General features: G+C 48.4%; 1 protein-coding gene across 3 annotated transcripts in view; it reads left to right on the top strand.

Annotated features, from left to right (window-relative positions):
- Window positions 1-5,151: 5,151 nt before the first annotated feature.
- The window catches only part of RUBCNL (rubicon like autophagy enhancer), a 41,799-nt gene continuing 35,312 nt past the window's right edge, over window positions 5,152-11,638 (top strand). For 2 of the 3 annotated variants that reach the window (XM_065901835.1, XM_065901839.1), the window contains exon 1: window positions 5,152-6,697. The gene's annotated coding sequence lies outside the window, so the exon portion shown is untranslated. Of the gene's footprint in view, window positions 6,698-7,710; window positions 8,324-11,638 lie in introns of those variants that run through there. The other variant, XM_065901836.1, reaches the window with a different exon arrangement.

Raw genomic sequence — 11,638 nt, 5'->3', positions numbered from 1 at the left:
GTTGGACACAACTGAGTGACTTTCACTTTCACTTTTCATTCTTCCTATCAGAGGATCTGATTTAATCTGAAGAAATTTCCTGGAGATTCATGTATAAGCAAGAATGATAATTTATTACTATTTACTGTGACACATATAACTTTGGGGGAGTGGAGTAGGTAGGAATGCCCATGTTGGCTGATCAGCATATCCTTTCCCTGTAGACAAATTGACACAGAGAATCAATTTTTAAATAAAGATAGCTTGAGGAACATGAAATCAGAACATCAAATCAAGTTGAATGATTTTAAAGGCTATTGAAATGAATTGATGAGAGAGAACATGTTGGTTGAATCCATCTATGTTATAGAGATATAACTTCCATTCATCCATTGGTATTCATTGTACTGTTACAATGCATGTGTTTTAATTTTTAAATTTCGTGTGGCAAAATATTGAGAAATTCAGTTGTTATGTTCTTACTGCTTTGCATAAAAACTTGAATGAATGAGATCACTTTTTTCTTCCCTCCTTGAAAAGGACAGGAAGGGCTTTGAGTCCGCCAGGGCAGAATTAAGAGGTTTTTGCATTCCGTGTAATTGTGGTTTTGTCATATGATAAGCAGAAAGGCAAGAGTCGCCTGAGTGGGAAGGAGCTTCCTCAAGAAGGAGCTAAGGAGGAGAGTTTTTGGTTTGTTTTCTTTTTTTGAATGGGAAAAGACATAGAGAGCCTGTGAGAGAGAGGCAGATTCTCTGAAGGGGCATCTAGTTGCTAAGTAAATGCATCCCAAAGAGTTTGGTGAAGGAGCCTTGCGCCCATGTTTGGCAGGGAGTGATGGAAATTTCCAAATTAATAGACTTCAGAACATGCAATGAGAGGACTTCCCTGGTGGTCTAGCAGTTAGGAATCTGCCTGCCAATGCAGGGGCACAAGTTCAATCCCTGGTCTGGGAAGATCCCACATGCCTTGGAACAACTAAGCCCTTGTACCACGGCTGCTGGGCCCAAGTGCTGCAAATACTGAAGCCCTTGCACCTAGCGTCCGTGGTCTTCAGCAAGAGAAGCCACTGCAGTGAGAAGCCCGTGCACTGCAACTCCTGCTCTCAGCAACTAGAGAAAGCCCTCGCAAAGCAACAAAGGCCCAGTGCCACCAACAGTTAAAGGAAAAACAAGCAAACATGCAATGACCATGATGGAACAAAGACCAGAAATCTTCCCTCGGATGTTACATAAGCATCTGGGCTCTTGAGAAACTCTAGGGAGGGAACAAGTCTCTCCACCACATGACAGATTTTTCTTCCCACTTATTCCAGTGGGAATACCAAGTCCAACTTAATGTACTGTAGAGAAAAATTTAGAAAAATAAGGTAACTTTGTTATGGTAATAGAATTATGGAGAAAATTCAATACAAGTCATACAGGATTTTTTTTCTAGGTGTTTTAGCCTTTTTTTTTTTCAATCAAATAGTCCATGGGGAAATGACTTGAGGTATTGTGTACCCTGGGCTAGGAGGGTCCCGCAGAAACTAATGCAGTGTCAGGCATGAAACACTGAAGGGTCAGCTCTGGGAAGGAGGTGTGCAAAGTATAAGACGTGGCTAATGGCTTGAGATACAAAGGTAAGAAAATATGAAGAATTCTCCCAGAGCAGTTGGTGAGCCTTTGTGGATCTTAGGGTAACTGAAGCAGGGGTGAAAATGAAGTGAAAATGTTAATCGCTCATTCTTGTTTGACTCTTTGCGACCCTGTGGGCTATAGCCCGCCAGGCTCCTCTGTCCATAGATTTCCCAGGCAAGAATACTGAAGTGGGTTAGCATTCCCTTCTCCAGGGGATCTTCCCGATTCAGGCATCAAACCAGGGTCTCCTGCATTGCAGGCAGATTCTTTACCGTCTGAGCCACCAGGGAAGGCCTAAGGCAAGAGTAGAAGAAGAGACTGAAAATTGGGTTGAGATCACAGTGAAGAACACTTTCAATGTTGACTAAGACACTGAACTTTGGATATACTAACTGCCCGAACATGGACTCATCTTAGCTAAATGTCTTCCTCTTTTGTAGGATGGCATTTAAGCCACACCCCACAAGCCACATGAATAGTTATAATTTTTATGAAGCACCTAAAACATATGAAGCACAGGACTAGGTCCTGGGGAGGAAGCATCATGAGGGAAGGAATTCAGAAATGTATAAGGTCCCCTGGAGCCACAATCTAGTGGGCAAAACAGAATATAAACAACTTAATATTTTTAGCCCTAATGCAAATAACTGTTCACCACTGCACTCATGCGAGACATCAGATTTTTATGTATACCACATTTTTCGTCATAAAAATAGACCACAGAACAGGGGGGAGTTTCCGGTTCTACTCGTCCAGCTAAGGGCATCTTCAAAGAGCAAAAGCAGGAACTTTGTAATGAAGACAGAGGAGGAGGAGGACTCAGGGACAAGAATTTCTCATTATCTGTCAGACAAGGGCACGGTCCCTCATCCCAACATCTCAATAGAACACGCTGCCCCTGCGGATCAGGGTTTGCCTGAAGCTGTGGGACTGCAGAGTCCCTATCTTTAGTCTTAACTGCTTCAGTCCCTTAAAGGTAAAGAGGCTCTTATGGGGTGTGGCATCTCTGTGAGCCTCACAAAGCTCTGATTTGAACATGGCAGGCCTCTTCTTCCTTCTGAATGGGGGCCGTGCCACAAACAACCAAAAGCTGGGCAGTGGCACCTCTCAATGAAAGCAAAAGAGAGCAAGATTTATTAAAATTTAAGAAACTAATACCCAGGGGTCAGAGCCCCTCTCTTAGTGTATTAGTCTTACCTGGTTTTTCACTCCAGAGAAGTATCACATTATGATAGTAGATTTTCTTTTTTCTTTTTAAAATATTGTATTTATTTTTTGGCTGAGCCACTAGGCGTGTGGGATCTTAGTTCCACAACCAGGGATTGAACTCGTATCCCCTGCATTGGAAATGCAGAGTCTTAACCATGAACTTAACCATTTTCCTTAATCAGGAAAGCCTTGTAATAGTAGATTTTCAATACACATGTATGTATTTATTATAAAATACAATAAGATAATTATAAAATGCAATAAAATATTAAAATATTTTATTATGATATGAATTTGTGAGTGCTCAGTCACGTCCGACTCTTTGTGACCACGTGGACAGTAGCCCGCCAGGCTCCTCTGTCCATGGAATTCTCCAGGCAAGAAGACTGGAGTGGGGGGCCATTCCCTCCTCCAGGGGATCTTCCTGACCCAGGGATCGAACCCATGTCTCCTGCACTGGCAGGTGAATTCTTTACCACCGTGCCACCTAGGAAGCTAAAACAACCTTTACTATTGAAACTATTTTCCCCTTTTCAGTCCATTTTGACTGAATATTCAAAAATCTTGGAGTCTAGTCTCACCGAGTCACTTGGCGTGAAGTATAAATCAAAGAAGATGGCAAGTTGGACAATCTTTGTTAACCATTTTTTAAGACTATAATTCAGTGGCATTTAGTACACTTGTAATAATGTGCAACCGCTTATCAGCACCATCCATTTCCAGAACTTTCTCAGCATCCTAAACAGATGCTTTGTACACAGGAAACAACTCCCCTCTCCCCCTCCCCCAGGACCTGGTTCCCTCTCTTCTACTTTCTGTCTCCATGAATTTGCCTATTCTAGCTTCCGCATGTAAATGAAATCATACAAATTTGGGGTTTTGTGGATTTAAAAAAAAAAGTGGGTATCTTTCAGGCAGACAGACGGGAGGAAAAGAAAGGGAGACCAGCCAAATGCCGCTTTCCTTGGCTCTTTCACTCCCTGGCGAGCGTCCCTCCTTCCCTGCACGTCCGCGGGGCACAGTGCCCATGAGGCTCCTTCTTGCAGCCCCTTCTGCTGTTCATCTCAGCTCCTTTCGCTTCCTTCCTGTTCTGCAAGAGGCTGATTTCCCCTTGGCCGGCTCTGTCAGCTGAGCTCAAAAGCAGGGTCGCCTCTCTCCTGCTGGCTCAAATCCCTTCTTGTGCAGCCTGGCTGGGCTGGGGCGGGCGGCTGCCAGGCTTCTAGTCTCCTCCGAGGGCGCCCTGGCCACAAAGGAACTTTGTGTGTGTGACCAGCGGGCGCTGGCTGGAGCCCGGCTGGCTGAAGCGGTGAGTCGTTCCTGGTACTCGCTCTCACTGCCCTTGAGACCCGGGGGGCACTGCGACCCGGAAGACGACCTTCTCCAGGAAAAATAAAATCTGCCTCTGCTTCTCCTGCGTGGCTCTTGGTTTGTAATTACCTGTGACTTTCAAAGGACTGACCGGTCGATGAGGCAGTCTTGGAAAGGCTATTCCTCAGCATTTAGTGCCTGGGAAATTCTACGTCCAAATTCCTGGGGGCTGGGGGGGGGGTGGGGCGAGGGGAAGGGTGAATAGAGCAGATTTCCATGAGTATTCCTAATTTGGAAAATCTGGGAACTTCCCTGGAGGTCCAGTGGTTAAGAATCTGCCTTCCAGTGCAGGGGATTCAGGTTCGATCCCTGGTCCGGGATCTAAGATCCCATGTGCTGTGCCAGGCAACTAAGCCCAAAGCATGCTACAACAAAGACCCAGCACAGCCAAAAAAAAAGAAAGAAAGAAAAAGAAAATCTGTCCTCTAACTTTCTTGGTTCTAGAGATACTCTTCTAGAATGTGGGCCTCCTCTGTCAGTGACTAGACATGGAATGTGGATATTCAATTTATAGGATGCCCCTCACAGCACAGGCCAGTCTATTTACCTCTCTGTGAAAGTGTTAGTTGCTCAGCTGTGTCCGACTCTTTTCAACCCCAACCGTAGCCCACCAGGCTCCTCTGTCCATGGAATTCTCCAGGCAAGAATCCTGGAGTGGGTTGCCATTCCCTTTTCCAGGGGATCTTCCCAACCCAGGGACTGAACCTAGGTCTCCTTCATTGCAGCCAGATTCTTTACCATCTGAGTCGCCAGGGAGGCCCATATACCTCTCTGCTGCTGCTAAGTCGCTTCAGTCGTGTCCAACTCTGTGCGACCCCATAGACGGCAGCCCACCAGGCTCCCCCGTCCCTGGGATTCTCCAGGCAAGAACACTGGAGTGGGTTGCCATTTCCTTCTCCAATGCATGAAAGTGAAAAGTGAAAGTGAAGTGGCTCGGTTGTATCCGATTCTTCACAACCCCATGGACTGCAGCCTACCAGGCTCCTCCACCAATGGGGTTTTCCAGGCAAGAGTACTGGAGTGGGCTGCCATATACCTCTCCACCTATTAGTAAAGATGATTTCAAAGTAGCTTCAGAGGGAACTGACCAAACCATACCATCCTGGTCTAAAATCTTGTCTCCCTACAAGAAGGCTGTTCTTATCTAAGACTGTGCAGTCTACCACTGACTCAGTTTGTTTATTTGTTTTTTGCTTTGTTTTTTTGACTAGTAGACCCTCTGATTTACTTTGCATGACACTGGCCCCCTTCATTTCATTCTTCTGTGTCTTGCTAGTGACTGGTGGCAACTGGATACACAGTTTCATGTTAGATACCTGCCTTCAAAGCCTGACTCTGCTACTTCCTAGCTGTGTGACCTTGGGCAAGTAACTTAACCTAGCTTAGCCACAGATCCCTCCTCTGTGAAAAGGGAACAAATGATGTGTTATTCTCAGGGATGTTGCTAGGATTGCTGAAAATAATTAGGAAAAGTGCCTGCCACATAGCAGAGACTCAGATGTCAGTAGCACCCCATACCCTTTTCCTTCTTGATTTAATTTAAAGCAAACTGTTCCCAGCTGGCATTCAGTGGACTTGAGTTCCTGGGACTGAACGCCAAGTGTCCCAAGTTTTTTCAGGTCATGCCAGTCTAGGCTGGGCAAGACTGCAGTGCGTGCTAAGACGCTTCAGTCGTGTAGGAGTCTTCCTAACCCTATGAACTGTAGCCCGCCTGCCTCCTCTGTCCATGGGATTCGCCAGGCAGGAATCCTGGAGTGGGTTGGCAACGCCTCCTCCAGGGGATCTTCCCAACCCAGGGATCCAACCGGGTCTCTTATGTCTCCTACAGTGGCAGGCGGTTTCTCTACCATTCAGGCCACCTCCTCAAAGAAAGCGGGTAATTGATAGCACGCACTCATTTGGCTCGGGATCCTGATTCTCACTTAGGGCTTCATCCAAGAAGTCACGTCTAAGCGGCGCTGCCCCTTAACAACTCCATGCCAGGCTGCACCTAGGAAGGGGCGTGTTCCGAAGAGACACCCAGCAAATAAAGCCCAAAACACCTGCGACGTGGTTTCACAACCTGGAACTGACAAAGGGCAAAACCAAGGAACCTAAAAGGAGTGCGATGCGGGTTTGCTTTTACGGAGCTGAAGGGCCTCTTCTAAGCAAGCCAGGACTGGCTCACCTGTGTGTTGTTACCCGGCAGGTAACTGGGAGATTCTATCCCCAAGAAACGCTGGGGGCGCTGCTGGAGGGCGCAGAAGCTCCCTGGGGGTGGCGTGGGACGTGATGCATTCGGCCGTAGGAACAGTCAGGGCTTGGGTTTCTATTTGTGAAAACTTTCTGTATTGGTTGGTTGCTTCTCCCCAGCCTCCCCCGCGATGCGCGTGCTCTCCGCGGCACAGCTGTGATGGGATTTCTAAACCCTGGCTGCCAGCGGACAAGGACGATTAGGTTGGACGGATGCTGACTGTGGCGTCCTCCGGGTGGGGTTCCGCGGGGTGCAGCCCGCTGAGGTCAGAGAGACGTGGCTCGCGCTCCGGGTAAGTTGCAGGTCCCCGCCAGGCCCACAGCTTGCAGCGCAGACTTGAATCCAAATTGCTAAGATCACCATTTCAGGCAATTGCACTGGTGCTAGAGACCACCCGTTTGGGACTCTGGGGTTGGCGTGGACGTCATTCAGGTCTGTGATGGTCTCGTTTCGACCCCGGAAAGCGCTGTTCCATCCGAGTCCCCAGCGAGGGGTAGGGCGGGGTTTCCGGAGGCAACCGGGGGGGAAAGGGGGGGCGGTGCACAGCTGCTCCGGCGGACCCCAGCCCGCGCCACCCAGGGTTCGGGGCCGGGAGGAGGGCAGGGGGCCGCGTTCCTTCCAGCGAGCAGCAGGCGGGGAAGTGGCGGTTCGCTCCGCTGGGGGCGTTTCTCGGATTTGCTGCCGGAGCCCGGGATATTTTTGGCTGGCGCGGGTAGATGGGGGCGGGGGGCGGTGTCAGGGCGCCGCTTCCCCTTCGACGCCCCCTCTCTCGGTCGCTGGGGGGCGCAGTGACCTCGCGACGCCGCTCGGAGCCGGGCCCGCAGAGGAGCCGACGCGCGGCGCCCAGCTGGCTTTGCAGCCGCTGGGGTGAGCGGAACCCGGCCGGGGATGCGAGGACCGCGGGAGGCGGGGGAGGGCGAGGAGGATGGTGGGAGGGATGCCAGAGAGGCGTCCGGGGAGTGCGGGGGGAACCCCAAGGTAGGTCAGGGCAGTGCTGAGTCCCCCCACCCCCGGAGATCTTTGCAGAGTTGACTTGCAAAGGGATGGGGTGCGGGGTGGTGGGTGACCCTGTGCTCGGCTTGGGTCCGGAGGGGCGGAGGAGCCGGAGGGCGCAGAGAGACGCTTCCGTGAGCGCAGAGCCTGAAGCGGTCCCGGACGCCGGGTGACTTTTCTCGGTTCCACAGAAGCGCGTACCCAGATAGCGAGGGCACCCCAGAGGACCACCTCCCCAAGACGCCCCAACAAAGTAGTGGCATAGCCACTTTCTGCGGCTTAACCGAAGTAGGCGAGAGCCGGAAAGCGGCGCACGGGGCTTGGCCGAGCGCTAGTTGTGGGATCCACCTGCTGAGATAGCGGCGGGGACGCGCCGGCTGCGTTTCACCCTCACCCCGCCTGCCCGGTGACCGCGCGGGAGGTTTGCTACCGATCTCCTGAGGAATTGATGCTGTCAGCTTGGAGAATGTAGAGAACCTTCCGAAGAGGGGTCATTTAGCCTCAATGGGAATGAAGACCCAAAGGAAAGGGGATGATCAAGCGCTGCCCTGTGTTACTGCAGTGCAGTTTGAAAGGATCTTTAAATAGGCTTGCATGCAAAAGTGCAAAGGACTGGGGGTCGGCCGACCTGGGTGTCTTGGACCCTGTCCTGAAGTCGAATAGCAGGGAGGTCTCGGCAAATCAGGAAACCTCGCTGAACTTCAGTTTCCTCGCGTGAGACGTGGGAGGATCGGAGGTGCTCCACCTCCCTGGGTGGTTTGGAAGATAACGGAGGGGAGGTGTTTTGAAAGCATCTTCGGTGGTTTCTACAAATTTAGCATTGCAGACCACACCTCCTTCCTGGCCCCTAACCGAACCTTGCTTGTAGCGGAGATACGGCAGGACCTTCTCCGCGGCGCTGGAGTTTTCCTGGTTGCCTGCGGCGGTGAGATGGGTCTATTTCTCAATCTCTTGTTGCAATGCCTCTTCACAGCACAGGCGCCAGTTACTCTCCCCAACAGTGTGTGACATCAGGGCACGGGAACTCTGCTTGGTTCATCAACTCCTTTAGGACGTGTAGAGAGTGGGGGCGGTGCTCGGAGAGTTGAGGAAAGTTGAAAGTCGTTGTGGCGGCTGGGGGTGGGGGGCTTAGAATTTTTTTAAATTTTTATTTATTTATTTATAGCTTTGCGGGGGTCTTCCTGTGTGCAAGCTTTCTTTAGTTGCAGCCAGTCGGGGCTACTCTTTGCTTATTTTAGCTGTGTTCGGGGGCTTCTCATTGCAGTGACTTGTCTTGTTGCAGAGCACGGGGCTCTGGAGCACAGACTCAGTAGCTGTGGCCCGCTGGACTTAGTTGCCACGTGGCATGTGGGATCTTTCCCCATCAGGGATCCAACCGGGCCTCCCTCATTGGCAGGGAGATTTTTTACCACTGAGCCACCCGAGAAGCCCCTGGGGGGTTAGATTTGATTGGGCATATTCTCTGGGAGATCAGTTAGCTCCAAAAACATTTTCTGAAGTTGGAGTTCTTGTTTTCTGACAGGGGAAAATTCTGTCAGAGCCAAGGGTAGGCATCCAAGAATAAGCATTTTAATTTGAACATCTTCAGAGGAAGATAGGAGCTCTGGAAATGTTTCCTACACCAGTCACACACAGTACAGGATAATCGCAGGGAGGAATCTGAATAGTTTCTCTTAGTATAATTTTAGGTTCATATTTCTAATACTGAAAGGAGAGGTTTGCATGGTTGGTTGCCTTACTGTTAAAATTTAAGCAGTCCTTGTTAGATAAGCATGTCCAGCCTTCCAGAGATTATAAACGTGAGCAATACTAGAGCCCTCTGTCATATTTTATCTTTTTATGGATCAAATAGGACCTCTGATTGGCTTTTCCATTTTAACTAAAAGGAGTTGAAAGATGACTCATTTAAGAGTTTGGGAAAAACAATTGAGACTGTCTTACACATAACTGTAAATTCTTATAAAATAACCCTGATGGTGATGATAAAGCCAACTTTTAGACTGTTGTGTGCCAGACTCCGATATGCATATTACAACCCATTTAGTTCTCACAACAATCTGTAAAGAAACTGAAGCACAGATAGGTTGAGTGCCTTGCCCAAGGTCACACAGTGAGCAGTGAGGAATTTCTCTTCTGTTGGCATAACAATTATGTTTGATTGGTATTCTTTTTTTTTTTCCTTAGCATCTGCACTGGGTTTTCTCCCAGCCAGGGTGAGAGAGACTGAAGGCTTTAGAGCAGGGATCCAGGATTCTGAACTAGTCGCCAAATTGCTGTGTGGTCTTTATTTTTTTTTATTTTATTTTTGGCTGTGCTGGGTCTTCATTGCTGCTCGCCGGCTTTCTCTAGCTGAGATGAGCAGGGACTGCTCTTCGATGCGGTGCGCAGGTTCTCATTTCGGTGGCTTCTTTTGTTGCCTGGGCTCTGGGGCTAACGGGCTTCAGTAGTTGTGGCGCATGGGCCTACCTGGCTGCTTCGGGGCTTGTGGCATCTTCCCAGATCAGGGTCGAACCTGTGTCTGCAGCATTGGCAGGCAGATTCTACACCTCTGAGCCACCAGGGAACGCCTGCTGTGTGGTCTTTACTTCCTTTTTCTGACCCTCACTTTTCTCATGCACAAAACAGTGCTAATAATCCTCTTTTGAGTGAATGCTTTATTTCTCACTGGAACATGGAGTGTGAGCTGGAAAGAAAGACTTCTCAGAGTGTAACGGGAAGTTTCAGAGTCCTGTTTTTGTCAGCTGTGACAAATGACTGGCAGATGGCAAATAAGTAAAACCTGGAGGAAACTACACATGGTGTGGTTTGCCCAGCAATTATGTTTGAAAATTGTTTTTAAAAAAGTCTTTAGTTTCTTTTCTTAGATCCTTAGCATTACCGTCATTCAAAGAGATAAACGCAAATTAGATCTCAAATGTTTTCTGGCAGGTAACATTGAATGGCACCCAGGGCCAATACGTGCTTTTCTGTGGTTGATTTCAGGTGATGAAAATTGGAGGGTGGAGGATTTAGTTTTTTTTAATCCTTACATTCTTCTACATTCTTCGATTCCAACAAGCTATAGTGGGTCAGAGAACAACTAAGTCCTGAAAATATATGTAAGTTATTCCTGTGTTCTCTCTTTGTTTGGAAATTGAGGACAGCCACTTTAAATCTGGTAGGTGAGGAAACTTGAACTTCTGAAGATACTTACTTTTAAGGGCATTTTTTTGTTTGCTTTTTTTTTTTATGTGGACCATTTTTAAGATCTTTATTGAATTTGTTACAATATTATTTCTGTTTTATGTTTTGTTTTTTTGGCTTGGAGACATGTGGGATTTTAGCTCCCCAACCAGGGATGAACCCACATCTCCTGCATCGGAAGGTGACGTATTAACCACTGGGCAACCAGGGACGTCCCAAGGGTACTTTAAACAATATGGTTCAATTGTCAAATCATTTGAACTGTCTATGACCTATATAAAATCTTTTCTGGGGCTGGGGTTCTCACTCTTAATTTAGACTCTGGTCTCTATGGAGATTTGGGCTGGGGGAGTCACTGTGTCAGTGTTCCTGGTGTTACCGGACTCACAGCAGCTACTCCATGCTTGGTGACTGCTGATCTTCTGGAGAGAGGGTTAGGTCCATGAGATTTAATGGTCTTCCCTTCACCCCTGTGCAGTTGTGGGTAAGAATGTGGACTTGGAGCAAGACTAGCCTGGGTGGGAAACTGACTCCATTGACTAACTGTGCCTCAGTTTTTCTTCTGTAAAATAAAGATGGTGTGGTCATATCTACCTCATAGGTTGTTAGGAGGATCGGGTGTATGTGTTTAGAAAGCTGAGAACCGTGTCAGGCCTGTAGTAAACGCCATCCAGGAGTTAGTAATGAATGACTGCTGATGGGTAAGCAATCAGAGGCTAAGTGCTATGTAACACAGTAGATCAGTAAATGGGGAGAGTGTACACTTGTAGGGATGCAGCTTTTAAAAGGGTGGTGGGGAATTTCTCAATTCAAGGGTAAATTAGAATAAGATTGGGATGGGGTGGGAGGAGGGGCGGTATAGGGTGCAGAGGGGTATAGAGGCATAGGGTTTCAGAGGTGATAGGTAAGGAGGACAGAGGGGTAACTTAGGGACACAGAAAGACATGGCGCATATGAAGGTTTTGTGTTTTTTTTTTTTAACTTGGGAATTGTCTTACGGAAGATTTCAAACATTAAGTAGAGAGAACAGTCCACGTGCCCTCCTCCCATCCTCAAC

This window comes from Muntiacus reevesi, chromosome 11 (assembly GCF_963930625.1).
Source record: "Muntiacus reevesi chromosome 11, mMunRee1.1, whole genome shotgun sequence".
In the NCBI taxonomy this organism is placed as follows: domain Eukaryota; kingdom Metazoa; phylum Chordata; class Mammalia; order Artiodactyla; family Cervidae; genus Muntiacus; species Muntiacus reevesi.
This window is presented reverse-complemented; position numbering and strand designations above follow the sequence as displayed.